Genomic DNA, 16,934 nt, shown 5'->3' on the forward strand with positions numbered 1-16,934 from the left:
GAGACTGGCCCATCATGCTGTCCTCATCCTCTGGCCACACTCATGCCTGGAAGAGACTCTTTGACTTGGAGGATGCATGGAGAGAGAGAGAGAGAGAGAGAAAGAGAGAGAAAGAAGCTTCTTTCTGGTGGTTTAAAGTCTAAACTTTTAAAACTGGAAACTGTCCATGGCCTTGTTTTACAACATGTGGAGAAAACTAGTGACCAGCAGGAGAGAATGAAGCTGACACACAGAATCTCAGCCACGATGAGTGAGACAGTATTTGAACAGTGTCCGAGTTCCTCAGTGTCTCATGTTCCTGGGGCACAGCTGCATCTCTACACCCATGGTCGTTTGGCTCTACTTTGGGTTTGGTGAAATGCCTCCGTCTTGGTCCAATAAATCCTCCTCTTTAGCTCGGGTGGATTTGGTTTGCACCCGAAAGATTCCCTACTAATATAATCTATGTTTTTTAAACAGCTGAGATTTACTCTGGAGGCAGGAATGCAGGCCAGATAGCATTCTAAGTTCTGGAGGTGATAAAATACTTATTTTTTTGATGTTACATTTGGCCAGATCTGCAGAGAATTAAGAGAGACCCCTCTCTTAATACAACACACCGGTTTAGGCTGTCTTGGTGCTGTGCTCCTCAGCTCTCATCTAGACAATACAAGCCACAGTTTCTGCTACTGCATTGAGATCCTAAGTAGTCTCAGTCACAATGTGAACACTTTTGCAAAGCTCACCTATCTGAGCAGTGGAAGATTGGTTTCATGGCCTCTGGATGAAGTGAGGGGGAAAAGAGATAAGATTGATATCCTTTAAGAATAACATGCTCCATTTCTAAAACATGCCCTGCAGTACTGTCTTCAGGGCTGTCAGCCTATACCTTTTGCCAGCTAAAGGCAGTAGAGTGGAAAAAGAATCACTTCGGGGTACAGACTTTCCAAGAGGACCACCCTTCCTGTCACCTTCCAGAATCCTCAGGGAATTGAGTGGTTAAGGTCAGACTCTCCAGGCATGTGACACTGAGGGGCACTAGTCCTGGATGGAGATTGTATCAAAGACCAGCACATCCACTAGTCCTGGATGGAGATTGTATCAAAGGCCAGCACATTTCCCCGGCAGTTATGCCAAGAATGTCAAGATCTGTATATCTGCTTTCAGGACCTGGAGTTACCGTTTTGGATGGCTTTTAGTTCCTTACCAGCAGCTTAGAAATCAAATCACTCTGCTGAGTGCCAGAGGCCCTAGCTCACGGACGGAACCACTAAAATCAGACTAATTGAAGTAACAAATACGCTTGAACACTGCTTCCTTGAGAAAATGCAACCCTCGGAAGACATGACATTTACTTCTGACTTGGCTGGACATATTGACAACGAGGCGTTTCTGAGACCGCTTTTGATTTGTATTGATTAAAAGAAATATGGCATGAATTTCAAGAGTCCAAGTGTACCTTTGCCCTGATTCAAACACAAACAGAAAGACCAAAGAGAAATGTGTAAGTAGAACACAAACCTAGCACAAGCCAGTAACGATTGAGAGCTTTTATCGCCTGACAGCAGCTTTCAGACCCATATGCGATGATTTCAGGGGTTTGGTGCAGTTCATAATGGGCTGAGTGTCAATGTCACAAATGCCTTCCAGAAATTATTATAGTTGTTTAGCTACTGTGTTGGCAGTCTCAGCAGGACACCTAAGAAGTATTATGTTACCAACAGCATACATTCCTTCCTCACCCCTAGCTAGATGTGGTGCTTTGAAGACAAAAATGAGGTGAGGACAAATGACTTTTGCTATTTCTGTTGGCGTGACAGCTACCTTCAAAACATTCGGTTTAACTCTTTTAATTACAAACAAACAGTAAGGAAAGAAAGTCGAAAATCCCTTTAAAAATTGGATCGGAAAGTTAGTGGCAAGAAGAAAATCTTGTAATAAAATGCAGTGTGATACGACGCACAAGGGATCCACCACAAGTGTGTAACAGCGCAGAGAGAAAGATGTTTCCCTGAGGTTTGCCTTGCACCATGCTGGTATGTTAAACAGGGTGATATTTTAATCAATGCTTAGGACCCTAAAATAAGCTCACAAGATATTGAGATTTTACTTTAAATGAATTATTCATAGACCAAATAGCAATTTAAAAATAACAGTATCGCATGATCCCTTTTTTGCCAACACAAAAACTAAATAAAGAGAAAGAAAGGGTAACCATGGCAAGTAGGGTACTTTGGCTGTAACTCAAAAGAATTGGACATATTTTGCTCTTAACTAACTACTCAGTAGTTTAGTTTCTCATAGATTATCCAAAATCCCTGTGTCTACATGTGCCAGTTTCCAGAGATACTTCAACTATGGACAATAGCGAGGGCCTAATCACTATAGAAAGTCCTCTGTGAACCATAGTTCATTGTTCTTCTTCTGACTCTGATACTGAATGGTATTTATGAGCCAACATGATTATCTTTTAGGAGGTGGTTCCTGAATATCCCCAGCTTCCTTGATTGGCCATTATGGGCGATTTACCTATTTTTGTATACCTTGGGAGAGAAATCCTCCTCAAGCACAGCTCTGAGAGGCAGCACGGTTGAATTAAAAGAGAAGGATGAGTGCAACTGGAATAAGAACACCAAAACTTGGCTTCCAGCTCTACTCTAGATAAGCTTGGTTATTAGTATTTAATCTTTTTTCAAAACAGGTAGACTGAATGCCATTGAGGCACAAGGCCTTATGGGTGAAGCTGAGCTGCTGATTCCCTCAGCCTTTGGACTGACTGAGCGGCCACGAGCAGACTCAGTAGCGTGCTCAACCCCAGTATAAAAATGGTTCTACATAGCTTTGCCATAAGCATCTTTGCCATAGGCATTTTTATCTTATTTTTGCTGCATAACTAATTGGGTATAAGGCAATTTTACCATAAAAGATAAAATCATAAAAAATAAAAGAGGACATTCATTTAAAAGGACATAACAAAACATAAAATGAGCGACAAAATTTAAAAGACTTGATTGTGAAATACAGAATTTTCGGATATATTTAAAATGTGTAGTGTAGATTCATGGCAATAGTGCACAAATAGATGATTTTATTTGTGGGTTGTACCTAAGCATTTGTCTTCAAAGTCTTTCATTCATAGGAATATATATATATATATTTGTATGTTTGTTTGTTGATTTTTCTCCTCGTCCAGCATTACACCTTTTTCTTTTTTCACTAAAATTTCTTCCTTCTAGGATGCACATTTGTAACTCAGCCTTGCATTGTGTTGTGAAAGCCTTCTTGGCTTATTGTCACATGTCTGCCAATGGACATTCCAAAGTTCTTTGGGAAATGTGGGTTCAAAACTCTGCACTGTTCTACAGACCCCTGTGAGGACTCAGATTTACATACTGTAAAAAAATGGGAGTACTATGTCAATGAAGAAATGAAACCAAAGTGTCAACCAGTTGATGAAACCAATAAATTGTCAAACCAAACTGTTAACCAGTTTTTTTTTTTAATCTTTTATGGCAGGATTGCCTTACGGCCAATTAGTTAAGTAGCGAAAATGTTTGCAGAGAAAATGCTTGTGGCAGAATTACCAAACCTGGTATAAATATGACTGGTTTCTATGCAATCCATGATATTAAAAATACTGTGTTGACTAACATTGGCCATTTCTCAGCCTAAACATACAAAGTCTGAAACTATGGGCTTTGGGCGAATACGTGTTAGTGTAGGTTTGTTGAGTGTCACAAATGTACTATTCTTGTGTGGGTGTCAATAAAGAGAGTAGGTTATGCATGTGTGGGGGCAAGGTGTGTGCGTGCTGGAAATCCCTGGACCTTCAACTCAATTTTGCTGTGGACTTAAAACTCTCCTAAAAAATATATTTTTAAAAGGAACAAAGCTTTTTTGAAAAAGCATGATGTGAACACAGTGACAACTTGCCCTTCTTGGGTTTCTTGTTTTGCTCTCACTCTCTCCTATTTTCCTTATCACCATCATAGAGATTATTCTAAATACGTATCCTTCTGAAATCCCACCAGTGAAGCCCATTATCTATAGGGAAATGTCTAAACATCACCTGTAAGGTTTGTCTTATTCTAGCCTGTGTCTACTTCTCCAGGCTCATTTCCATCATGGCCACACAAAACCCTGCAGCAATATTACATGGCTTCTAGCTCCTTAGCTAACCCATGCTTTTTTATATGCCTCTGTGCCTTTGCTCAAGCTGTGCCCTCTGATTAGAAAGTGCCTGGTAATTTCCAACTCCTCTTTAATGTTTCAACTCTTCTGGAAAGTTTTTCTTGCCTTGAACCTCATGCCCCCACAATCACGCTTCATATAGCCAACTGCTCCCTCCTTTTTGGTTATCTGTCCACCTTGAACACACTTCTGTGATTGCACTTATTGCCAAATTATGATGTGCAGGTCTGTCTCCCCAACTAGGGCAGGGACCACGCCTTGTTTGTCTCAGTAATTCTGAGGGCTGGCACTGTAGGCACTGGGGTAATGTTTGTTGGGCAGATGGACACACCAACAGATGGTTGAATGGATGAATGAATTCTGGTTAATGCAGTCTTGTTCACCAGTCTGAAAACTCTGATACAAAAGCTTTATGAATAAAAAGGTATAATTTTACATAATGTACACTTATTTGGTACTTGGCATGTCACAATTGATCCTTTTATATTAATTTCCTGTTTCTCCCAGGAGATCGTAAATTGCCAGCACACATACCAGTGAGGCGTGCTGTACGTAGCATGAGACTTGACTCTTCTCAGACTTTGTATTGCGAGTATCTAATCTCTAAGACAAGTCCAGCCACTTACTGTTCCAGGGGTTCTCTTAGAAGCAACAGTATTTACTGGCAGTCAAAAATGTGGAGTTTAAGATTTGTTTTCAAAAGCTGAAGGTGAAGGCATTCATGTGACTTGGTAAGAACCCTCCCTTATCTTTACTTCTGAACCCAGAGCTTAGTTGAGTAAAGTAAATATGGGTAGACTCGAATAAGTAAGTTGCTTCTCTAATTCAAAGCATCATCTCCGAATAGAATAACAGAGTTTAATCATGGATTTAGATTTTTTTTAAGTAATTGCAAAAAAAAAAAAGAGTGGTTGCTACATCAAAGGAAAATATCAGAACAAAATAGGATCTCAGATTGAGCAAGACTTCTCTTTCTGCTTCATTCTCTTCCTCTCAGCACTGGATGCTAGAACTAGGGTGATTATGATGGTCTTGTCTACTGCTATTCTCATTGAAATCAGAGGCTCCAAATCATGGAAATATAATTGGCTAGTGAAACAGGACTTTCTGCCACTAAGTAAAGCTTCATGTGACACCTCTGGAAGAAAGCCCTGAGCTTTTTAGCCCTGATCAGCTCAGCCCTTACAATGTCATGTTTGGTGAAATAGTGGACTCTTCTAATCTTACAGAGCTCCTGCTTTCAGGAGGCATTTTTACTGCATAACTAGAAGAGTGCCTTTTTGAGTTTGGACTTCCTAACCTTGAGAAGGAGTTGACGTGCTTCTTCACTCAGTGTGAAATGAGCAGATGGTGTTGTTTCACTCCAATTTGTTTTGCATGGACTGAGGAGGAGGCTGTGGGGGAAGGGATAAATGTGTTCTATCCTTGATTGCTGAACACAACTTATTGGCACAAAGAATCCACTTCACTAACATTGGACCATCTACTTCTTAATAAGGACTGACTCTTTACTTACTCCCCTCCAGTCTGGAAGTTATTATCACCAGGTTGTTCTCTTTATCCAGCAGAGATTATATTCCCATTACAGCAGAAAAACCCAAAACAAAGCAAAATAAAAACTCGAAAAAACCCACAACATAGGGGGTCTGCCCAACTTAATAACTGAAAGAGCCTACTGTGGGCCTTTTGGGATAAGGAAAGTCACACTCTTTAGAAGATCAGTTGCTCTCTCCAGGTATGTTCATCTCATTTTCATTGATTTCTGCATTCAGCTCACCGACACCCAAAGATGTCCCCAGTGAACAGAGACAAGGAGCTTCCATACTAATGGAAGACAAGAATCTTGTCTCCATGATGACTCTCCTGGAAAAGTTGCTAAATCCCCAGTGGTGGTGAGACTTCCTCTTCCACCCTAACCTGGGGAACATTTGGGCCTTCTCCCACATTTCTAGGTGGAACCCAGTCCAATCTCATCCAAGGTAAAAGGCTCATAAGGCTAAGAGAGCCGTCTGCCCTGTCAGCTGTCACCATGAGTGCACTCTATTCCTAACACACACTGCTTGGATGCAACTACAGCACCTTTTTGTGCTCCCAGCCCCTCCTTTTCATCCACTGGCATAAACCCCCCAGTGATTAATATACACTTTGCTGAAGATTTCACTGGGGAGAGGGAAGGAATCTAGAACACACAGAAGCATCCCCCAGTCATCATTATCCATGAGAGCATAGTGTTTCTCTCTTTCCTAGTTTTCTACTACCCTTCATGCACACCCCCCCCTCAGTTCAGCTCTGCCCCTAACTTGCACAGTACCCTTAGTAAAAATTTTGCAGTTAGTGGACCTATCACCCTTTTTTAGAAGGAAAGTTAGTAACCACCAATTAGTATGAAAGCCCACTCTCTGAGATTCTTATTCCCACCCCCATGAGACACGGAACAATGTGTGATATAGTCCCTGGTTGGTAATCTTGTTAGTACAATCTTCTTCACCTCCTTGTATCAGGTCTGGTCCAATCTCCAAAATTCCCTGAGGCTACTTCCTACTTTGCCTATTTAACCTACTACTCCATACTCTTGTCTCCTATTTCATTGACTTCCTTTTTTCTCTGCCCCTCAGCAACCAAGCCAGACTCACCTTAGTCCTTCCTTGCTTTGGCCACCTGTTCTGGGTGCCTTTCTTTAAGCCAAGTCCACTGGTCTAGGACAGGACCCATGCACCCGCTCCTTTTGAGGGGAGACCCTGCCGCTTCCATCCTGCCTGGACCACTCACCGAGAACAGTGGGTCATCGGTCACCTAATCACTATCCTTAAGTAGGTCCTAACACAGCATGAAAGGAATCTTCAAAGGAATCCGTTTGTCACCATTACCTTTAGAGCTGAGGGATGGGCCATAGTGGCTCGGGGACTGCCCAGAAGATGGAGATGGCCAATCGCAGCCCGGCTCTGGAATTCTTCCTGGCTCCTGCTCTGTCTGTTTCTGGCCGAGTTTAACACTTGTCGGTTGGACAGCTGTCCGTTTGGACCCAGCTCTGCCTTTGGAAGGCTAACACTTAGAATTAGGGCCTAGCTTCCACACTTCGCTGTCAAGTTTGCCACTGCTTTGGGGGTCGCCTCTTTTGGCTTTGGTGGCCTTGCTTTCCTGGGAAAAGGCCCCTGCCTGGGACCTGTGTGGTGGGCATCTCCCATCCCCCACCCCCACGCAGGTGGCACAAAACAAATTCACAGTTTCCAGGGAAAGAATGAGAAGAACTGACAAAGTTATAATAGGTTTGCCAGGTGTCTGGTATTGAACCAGACAATCTGGTATTTTAACTTCCTGTCTAGTTAAAACAACAACACAATTTTTTTTAAGGGAGCACATATTTCTGAGTAGTTATGAAGTGAAAGAACTATTTCTAATATATAGTCATTGAAATACACAGATAAATTACTTAAATCAATTTTTATATCACCCCCACTTCCCCTTGAGACCCAACCCAAATGGAGTTTTGGTCCCCAGAAACCAAAATTATTTTTGAATGTTGAGCCTCCTCCCCTTGTAATCTAAAAATGTGCAGTAACTTGCTCTGTTGTTTTCCGAAACAATGTGCGTATGTTAGGGAACTATATAGATAGCAGAACCGTGTATTCAATCAACTATTTAGAACTATTTTCAAATGTTTGGTTTTCAGCAGAATGCAAAATGTGGTCTTCCCACAATTTGTCTCCTAATCTTGGGCTTCAGAGGGCATTCAATCATGATTATCAACTCTTTTCACTTAATAAGATGGTTTTAAAATGCTATTTGATATCTAAGAAGGCCTTGCGAATTCTTTTAGCAATTTCCTCTGTTTTGACCTAAGAAGCGTTTTTGCCAAAAAGAGCTGGAACCTACAAAGTTTTGGGACTGTATTAAACTATACATTTTTTATTTCATTTTTTCATTTTTTGAAAGCTTGCCAGAATATTTATCATTTTTTGAAAGCTTGCCAGAATATTTATCTTCTCCAGTTTATGATTTTCTCCTTTTTTTTTCTTCACTTACCAATTGAATAAAAGTTAAAAGTTCACATCTTTCTCATACTCTCACCAAAGTAAACATTTCTCCAATTACCCATAAAGGGCAGATGTTCCCAAGGAATTATTTATTGTTTATTAAGAAAAAAGGCAGAGGCTATAATGGAAGGCTCTGTGTCACACACAGGAGTTCTTAGCAATAGCATTTAAGTATCCTTAAGCCTAGGGAAAAAAAGAAAATCAAAGAACTCATGCCACATTGACTATATTTCTAATAATTTGTTAAACAAGAGCCTGCTAAAATGCATCTCTACTGTGAATCTGAAGAATTGCTGCTTATAAGTATCACCTTCACAATTCACTTGTTTCTCAAACGTTTATTGCCTGGCACTGTTTTAGACACCAGTAATATAGGAGTAAACAAGAGAAAAATCCCTGCACTCGACAGCTGTGAGAAGACACTCTCCACTTCTTTAACAGTACCAGCTTATTAAAAGGAAGTACAGAACACAAAAGATTACTAGAATCTAAAGAAATCCAGGCTTCACCAGCCAGATTGTAAATTTTTTTCTGAGTGGTACCCTCCTAGAGGAAGGACTGAGAGGCATTCAACTCCAAACTCCTCCTCTCCCCAGACTGGTGTTTTTTAAACCCATCAGTAATTTGTTGTAACCACGGATGGTCCATTTCTGGACAAAGAACATCTGAATCCTTGGAATGATTTCTTTATATAAATAACTAACAACTTTTCAGGCTTAGCCGATTATCCACATGCAGTTACCATTCTTTAAACATCTCTGGCATGAGAAAAAGGAGTGTTCATAATTGAAACTTAATCAAGTGAAGTCAGGAAATAGTCTCACATTGTCACATCTGCATTGGTCTTGGAATACAGCGCTTGAGAATAGCATGAGTTATGGAGTAAACTGAGAGAAGCCCAGGGAAGTCCCATCTACCCATATTCCTCTCTCCCTCCTGCCCCCAATCTATCTCTCCTACCCAGATGTCTCACTGCTGGGGAAAAAAAAAATCTATCATTGGACTGGATGTTGCCCTGTACTGAATTGCCTTCTCTAGGGATCATTTTTTAAATATGCAGACACCTCTTGGAAGATTGTCACACTCTGCTAACAGTCAGTGCATCCAGAAGATTGTAGGGAACTCACACTGAAAGGGTCTGAGCTAAGTGCTGGGCACTTTACAGGCCACATTGGTGAATTCCTACAATGATCTCTAAGACCAGTTGACTCATCTTACTGATGACAAATATAGGGTCCAGAGAGGTTAAATGACAAACTCGCAAATCACAAAGCCTTCAGTGCTGGAGCCAATAGTCAAAAGTGACTTTCATCTTCCTTAGTCGGAATTCATTTATCACATTCCTTTCCTCTGTGGCACACAACCCCTAAGTAAGGAGAGCCTTGAGAGTGATGACTGCCTGGCAAGAGGGATGAAATGGAGGGGGAAAGCACAGAGCGATGAGATGAGGGACAAAAAGGAAACATTTTGCTGACTTTCCAGTTTCCTCTGAAGTCAGATTCAGCACAGGGCTGCATTCTTACCGCTTTGATAAAATTCCGGATTCTCAGAAATACTGACTTGGCAGGACCTTAGAGGTCATCTAGCCCAACCCACCATTAAAAGCTTTATTCAGTCATTAACTCACTTTATTACTGTTGGTGATCTGGGAAGGAGTGTCATTGACTTGGCAAGTGAGAACATTTCTCTGAACCACAATTTTCCACTATCTCATCACGGGCTTGTCTGGAGAGATTTGACTTTAAATAATAAAAATTGTTTACATCTCTAAGCTTTTCACAGTTGTCAAAATGCTTTCACATATACTCTACTCCTTAAACTATCACTTTTGTAAGGTAGGGAGGGGTGGCATTTTACAGTGGCAAGAGCCTGGACCTCGGCCAGGTAGGTCTGGGTGCAAATTCCCCACTTGATGACGTACGAACCAAGTGTACTTGGGATCCCTTAATCCCTTTGAGCTTCTGCGGCAAGTCGCTTCTAAGACTCCCGAGTCCTCATCTGTAAAACGGGGACAATCATATCCCCAACATGACGTTGATCTAAGGTGTGTGTAAAGCGTTTGCTCGTGGCAAGTGCTCAGGATTGGTTGCTTTTTCTCTTTCCGTCTCTTCTTTTTATTGCTGAGGAAGCAATGGTAAGAAGAGGTGAAACAGTTTTCCCAAGATCAAACAGCCGGTGGTTGATGAACAGAGGCCAAGCCCTTTGACTGCAATTCTAGGGCTCTTTGCGCTTGGCCATCCCACTTGGAAGAACTTCCTCCCTCTCTGCCCTTTAGGGTTTGTAGGCACCCTATCCTTTTACTGACTCCTGGTTGCTTTGTAGTGCAAACTCTTCGGCTCCCTTTCTCCATGCTGGGCTGGGCCTTCTGCTGGTCTCTGTGCAACCGCCTCTAGCTATCTTCTGTGCTTCATATGCTCGTTGCAAGTTCAGGACAAATGTCCTAAACTCAGCTGTGTGCGTCGACTGTGAAATCTGGTTCTCCTAGAGGAGAGGGGCAGCTGTGGTGGCATGTGGGCAGATGGGCTCCTGGTCCCCTGGCTTCTGGTGCTGAGTGTAACGTGCCACCGGCTGCCTTCTGGATTTTGATTACTGCTCCCCTGGCACTGCTGCTTCCGCAACATTCCTCTAACAAACTCTGATTTAAACAGCCCCACACTCAGCCTTTCACATACCCTTGTAACACGTGGAACTGGTGCAGCCCATGGGGAGCCCCTGAAATGAATTGCTGCCAAAGGAATTGGCGCTTTTAAAGAGGTCATTCTTTGATGCCTCTACAGAAATACATGCAAGCCTTAAAAACTATCTTTATTTAAGTCATTCGAAATGCATGGTCACAGGGTTGCATCAGAGTGAAAACTAAATGTGGAGGCAAGCAGATTGACAGTACAGTAGCCTACGTGACCCACGTATTTACACAGAACACATAATAAGAAAGCTACTCGGCACTCATTTCCTTTGTCTTAAATTCAGGTAGGACAATTGGAATATCACCCAACCCAGAGAAAATTACAGCACCATAGACCTGAGAATCCTCAAGAGATCATCTTGTCGCCCTACCTCTCTATCTATAAGCACAGGAAATGTCCAAATTAATCAGAATTAAGAGTTGATGCTCCCTTATTGAAGATTTTTATTCTGCTATGAAACTTATTTACATATATAAAGTTGTTTTCTTACCATCAAACAAACAACCTCTTGGGAATTCCCACGAATAAGAACGATCATACTTATTTTCCCTCCCGGGACAGGAACTAGGTATGTGTTCTTAGAAAACTTGTCAAGATGTGGTGCCTAGGTGGCTCCGTTGGTAAGCGTCTGTCTTTGGCTCAGGTCATGATCTCAGGGTCCTGGGATCGGGCCCTGTGTTGGGCTCCCTGCTCAGTGGGGAGTCTGCTTCTCCCTCTCGCCCTACTTGTTCTCTCTCTCTCTCTCTCTCAAATAAATAAAATATTTTTTTCTTTTTCTTTTTTTATAAATTTATTTTTTATTGGTGTTCAGTTTGCCAACATATAGAATAACATCCAGTGCTAATAAATAAAATCTTAAAAAAACACAACAAAAAAGAAAACTTGACAAAAGACTCTATGTCACATGTCCTGGGGTCCATAGGGCCAACTCTATTTCCCCCAGGCTTGCCTCCCCTTGTCCCTAAGAATCCTCAGCTGTTTGGCCATCACAGCCCAGCTGGTGCAAGGCAGATTGTCTACTTGATGCCTCTTGCCCATGGGACCACTGGAGATTTCCAGAGGTCTTAGTTTCTTTCCCAGGAGAGCAGAACAAAAATAAATTTAGGTGTTGGCAAGATTCTGCGCTCTTCTGGGCCCCCTTTGGAACTGAGGCTCTCATGGTCCATTGCAAACCAGCTTTACTCTTACACTCTATTCATTCCCTACCCATCTCCTCCCTTCCTCCCCTCCCCTCCCCCTGCCCCAGACACTCGGCCCCAGGACATTGGCCCATTCTTCAGGGGATGAGAGAAGAGAAGGGGAAGGACAAGCTACATCATGAGTGATGTAGATGCTCCTCTTGATTCCGCACATTCAGTCCTGCATGCCCCCTCCCTTCGCCCTCTTCCATTCCTCCTGCTGGTCCTTCCTCACACTGAGCAAATCAAGAAAATCAAAGCAAAGCAGAGCCGACAAAGTAAAACTGCAGATCACATGTGGGAGCCTGTAGAATGCGAGGAGCCTTTTCTGCACCCTGCCTGACCATCCACTTGGATGCTTGGCATGCTCTTAAATTCCTTTACACAGTTGCCAGAATTCATTTGAAAGGGTAACTGGAGTTTGTCTCCCTTCCCCTGGATTCCCATAGGTCCAGAAAAAAAAAAAAAACCTATTGTGGAGTAACGAAATACCAACGTTCCCCCAAATGGTTTTAAAATATACTTATAAAAACATTGTAAGAAAGAGAGAAAAACAAGTATGCACTGACAACTGGCTTCGCTGTTATGTAAGCTGATTATAGAAAAAGAAATCTAATTTTATTCTTTCTGTGAGAAGAAAAGGAAAACAAATAGGTGATGTGCAGCCTAAAGAGTTGGAGTCTACACCACCACTGGGCAGCCCCGTCCTCACCGGGAGCTATCCACCTCTAACTGACAGAGACATTCTCTCTCTAAGGTCTCTCGCAGAGCCTCAGCAGCCCCAAGACTCAAATATCCACTCTCTGTGGACCCTGCCACTGGCTCAGTGCTGATTTGGGACACACATGCTTCCTCCTAAGTCTGTAAGTCTAGGGAGAGCCCCATTGACATCCTAGGATTTATCTTCTGTTTCTCTTTCTTAGAGTGCCTCCTCTTCCTGGTCAGAGCCTGGGATTTTGCCAGCTCGGCCTGGCCCAGCCTAGGCGCTGAGCCTATTACCTGAATTGTTGGCCTTGCCCCTCGGTGGGTTCCTGTGTATTAACCATTATCCATCATGTTTCAAGCAAGAGACGAGCACAGCTGATCTTTGGTGGTGAGGACTGGTTGCCAGCTGAGTGAAGAATGCAAGGTCAGAACAGACGTGTCTTCTCAGCTGGGCTCTGTTGAGACTCCAGTACTTCCAACTGAACTGTGAGTGATCCTAACCCTGCACTTAGTTTCCCCCAAAGGGAGAACTGAATTGGGCATGGATTAGTGTGTCAGGGCTGTCATAACAAAATACCATAGAAACAACGGAAACTTATTTCCTCGCAGTTCTGAAGGTTGGAAGTCCAAGATCAAGGTGTCATCAGGTTTCATTCCTCCTGAAACCTGTCTCCTTGGCTTGTGGACAGCCACTTCTCATGTGGTCTCTCCTCTTTGCACACATGCTCCTGGTGTGTCTCTCTGTGTGTATCCAGATCTTCTTCTTGTAAGAACACCAGTCAGATTGGATTAGGGCCCACTTGGACAACCTCATTTTAACCTAATTGCCTCTTTAATGGCTCTATCTCCAAAACAATCACATCCTGAGGAAGTAAGGGTTAAGGCTTCAATATAGGAATTCGAAGAAGACACAGTTCCACCCATAACGGCCAATACAAAGTGCTCTCACTGGGCAGATTTCTTGCCAGGCCGTCTCAGAGGCCGTTGGTGTGGCCGGTTCATGGGTGGTTGCCTTTAGCTTGGCATCAGCGCCCGGTAAAGCCAGTTATGGTGAGGGCACTGAGTCGGTTTCACTCAAAACATGTCATAAGCAATAGCCACAGACACAGGGGAGAACCGGTTTGGGCCACTTTCCTTAAAAGGTAACTTCAGGTGTGGCAGGTGTTCTTGGACGCCTGTAGCGCAGGCTAAGAATCCCCGAGGCTGCCAGCTGCCCAACGTCTATCAGGTGCTCCCACCCCTCACCCCCCAGCTGCCCAGGTCTCAGCCTCTAGGATCTGAAACCAGCGCTGTGTCCTCACCTCGGCCCTCTCCAGCCTTGAACCAGTTCTACATCTCTGTCTTACCTGGTCTGACTCTTCTAAACACACGTGTGCCCTGGAAAAAAGAAAAAAAGCAGCTCTCTCGGGTTTGTTACCCACCCCTAGACTCACCTTCCATTAAAGCTTCTTCATACACCATTTCCTCCTCTTGGCTTCTGATTTCAGTTCAGCTCCCTTATTACTGCTTTCAGATCTCCACCCCTTAGCTCAGGAGTCCCATGACCTGCTTTCCAGGTCACACTTGACTTGGCCCTCAGTACCTCTCCATCTGTCTACTCCCCCGACACAGCCCCTTCCCGATTAGTCTAGAACCTGGACACAAATCTGCACACAACTCCTTGAGCACGAAGGTGAGGAACCTGATTAGCATGGTGAGATTTTAGCTTCTGGTGAATGCAGTAGTGAAACTGCTGACACAGCTGGAAGACTTACAACCTTACACACTTTGACAGTTCTCAAGGTGGCCAAGAGGATGGCTGTAATAGGATTCTCTGGAGAAACAGACCAAATATCTATCTATCTATCTACATCTAAAATGAGAAATTGGCTCACATGATTATGGAGGCTGCAAAGTCCCATGATCTGCTATTTGCAAGCTGGAGACCCAGGAGAGTAACTTAGTCCATGTCCAAAGGCCTGAGAACCAACCAGGGGAGCTGTGGTGTAAATTCTAGTCTGAGGACAGTAGAAGAAATGAGATATTCAGGCTCAAAGCGTGAGGCCAGAGGAACCTGGGTGGTTAAGTGTCTGTCTTTGGCTCAGGTTATAATCCTAGGGTCCTGGGATCAAGTCCCGAATCAAGCTCCCCACAGGGAGCCCGCTTCTCCCTCTGCCTGTGTCTCTGCCTCTTTCTCTGGGTCTCTCCTGAATAAACAAATAAGATCTTAAAAAAAAAAAAAGAGTGAGGCTAAATAAAAGGGACAAATTCTTCCTTCCTCTGCCTTTTGTTTCTTTGCAGGCCCTCAATGCTTTGAATGATGCCATTCACATTAGGGACGGCAATTTACTGAGTCTGTTGGTCCAAATGCTGACTTCATCTGGAAACGCTCACTGACACACTCAGAAATGTTTAATCTGGGCATCCCATGGTCAGCCAAGTTGACACATAAAATTAACCATTCCAGTAGCCTTTCTGGGTTTCCACCTGCCCAGGAAGGGTAAAAAATAGGTCATCCTCATGTGCCGTTAGACCTTAGGCAACATCATTCCTGTGGCAATCTGCTCCTTTGGGCATGGCAAGAGGTGGTTAGGCCCACGCGGGGAATGGGGAGATGGAGAGACAAATGAGCCTCTTTCCAGAAGCACCCCAGCCACTGGTCAGGTGGCGAGGGTACACCTAGGTTAAGAAGTTTGAACCAGAAAGACCTAGACGGTGTCTATGGTAACCTGTACCTGGGTAGGCAGCTGCCTTCTCCCCCAGGAAACTCTTGGCCTACTTCCCCCCGGGGCTCAGATGATCCAAGAGAACACAGACTGACCCCTGGAAGCAGAAAGCCAAGGGGCTTCTCCCTTCTTCCTCTTCACCCCAGCTCAGCCCTGGCGTGCCTTCTGGCCTGGATTCTGCTCTTTCTGAGGGTCCTGGTGCTGTTTGAAAAGACAGAGCAAGCAAGCTGAGGCCCCACCTGTTAACCAGGCCTGAAGGAGCATTTGTTGAGAGCCCATACCTGTTCTCACTCATCCATCTGCTGAGGGGCCCAGAGCTGCCAAGCTGACTCTTTAAGGGGAGCAGCCAGGTCTACAGAGCCATGTTCACTCATGGAGGCGGGACAAGGCAATCGTCAGAGAAATGTGGCTCTATGGGTTCCACTGCCCAGCAGAAGGCATTACATTTGCCCTTCAGGACCTGGAGGTAGGGAGGGTGGGTATTTAGGCTAGGGAAACCTCACGATGGGTTCCTGGCTCTCCTCTCAGGAGATGTGGACGATGCTGTCAGGGTGACCCAAATCCTGGAGTGGTCTCTTTGAAATGGAAAAGCTGCCATCACTCTATTACATCCATCTGAAGAGGTACAGTTTCACCTGGTCTTCAGTCTAAGGTGTTCAAGAATTCCTTTTAACTCATTTTGTTTGAATTATGCTTTTGTCGGCCAGGTATCTTCACTTTTGTAGAAATGCCCCTCCCTCACGCTATATGATTCAGGGGAACGTCACAGATCCTGGGGCCCTGTCCCTTGCATCACAGTCCCCACTCAGGCCCTTTCTCCCGGGTATTTGTGTCTGGAGCTAGAACACAAGAGAGTCAGATGGGAAATGGAACCAAGCTTTCCCAAAATACCATCTCACAGGAGGGAGGCAGCAGCAACCTTGTGTTACCGGTGATCAAACAGACTCAGAAAATTAAGTATCTTCTCCAAGGTCCCACACTAATAAAGGGCAGAGCTGGGCTCCAAACAGGGTCTTTGTGACCCAGAAGCCCATGACTGTTCTGCTCATCAAAATAGCCTTCATCTACAAAGTACTTTTGCCACTTTATGCCATGGAGAAATTAGGGGGGAAATGGCTCCAGCACCTGCCCACTTCATTCAGGGAGTTAGCTGCAGAAGCATATATGAGATTCGGTTCTTTCTCATTTATATGCATGGTATCATGATGTCTCATCTCCCCACCTTGCTGTAATTCCCTGCAGTAGCTCCTTATTGTGCTTCTCACACATCCTACTATTAGCCGATGAAGGGTCTTCGGTCTTTCTGGATGCACACTAGTCTCCGATTTCAGATCTGCCCTCATCTTCACCTCCATTAGACAGGCACTGTCCTGTGCATGTCCTCAATTTTTCTGATTCTTTCTTTCTCAACCAATTACTGTGCCCCCGGCAGTCCCCCCACACCACCCCCACTGC

Source organism: Nyctereutes procyonoides, unplaced genomic scaffold, assembly GCF_905146905.1.
Source record: "Nyctereutes procyonoides isolate TBG_1078 unplaced genomic scaffold, NYPRO_anot_genome, whole genome shotgun sequence".
Lineage (NCBI taxonomy): Eukaryota > Metazoa > Chordata > Mammalia > Carnivora > Canidae > Nyctereutes > Nyctereutes procyonoides.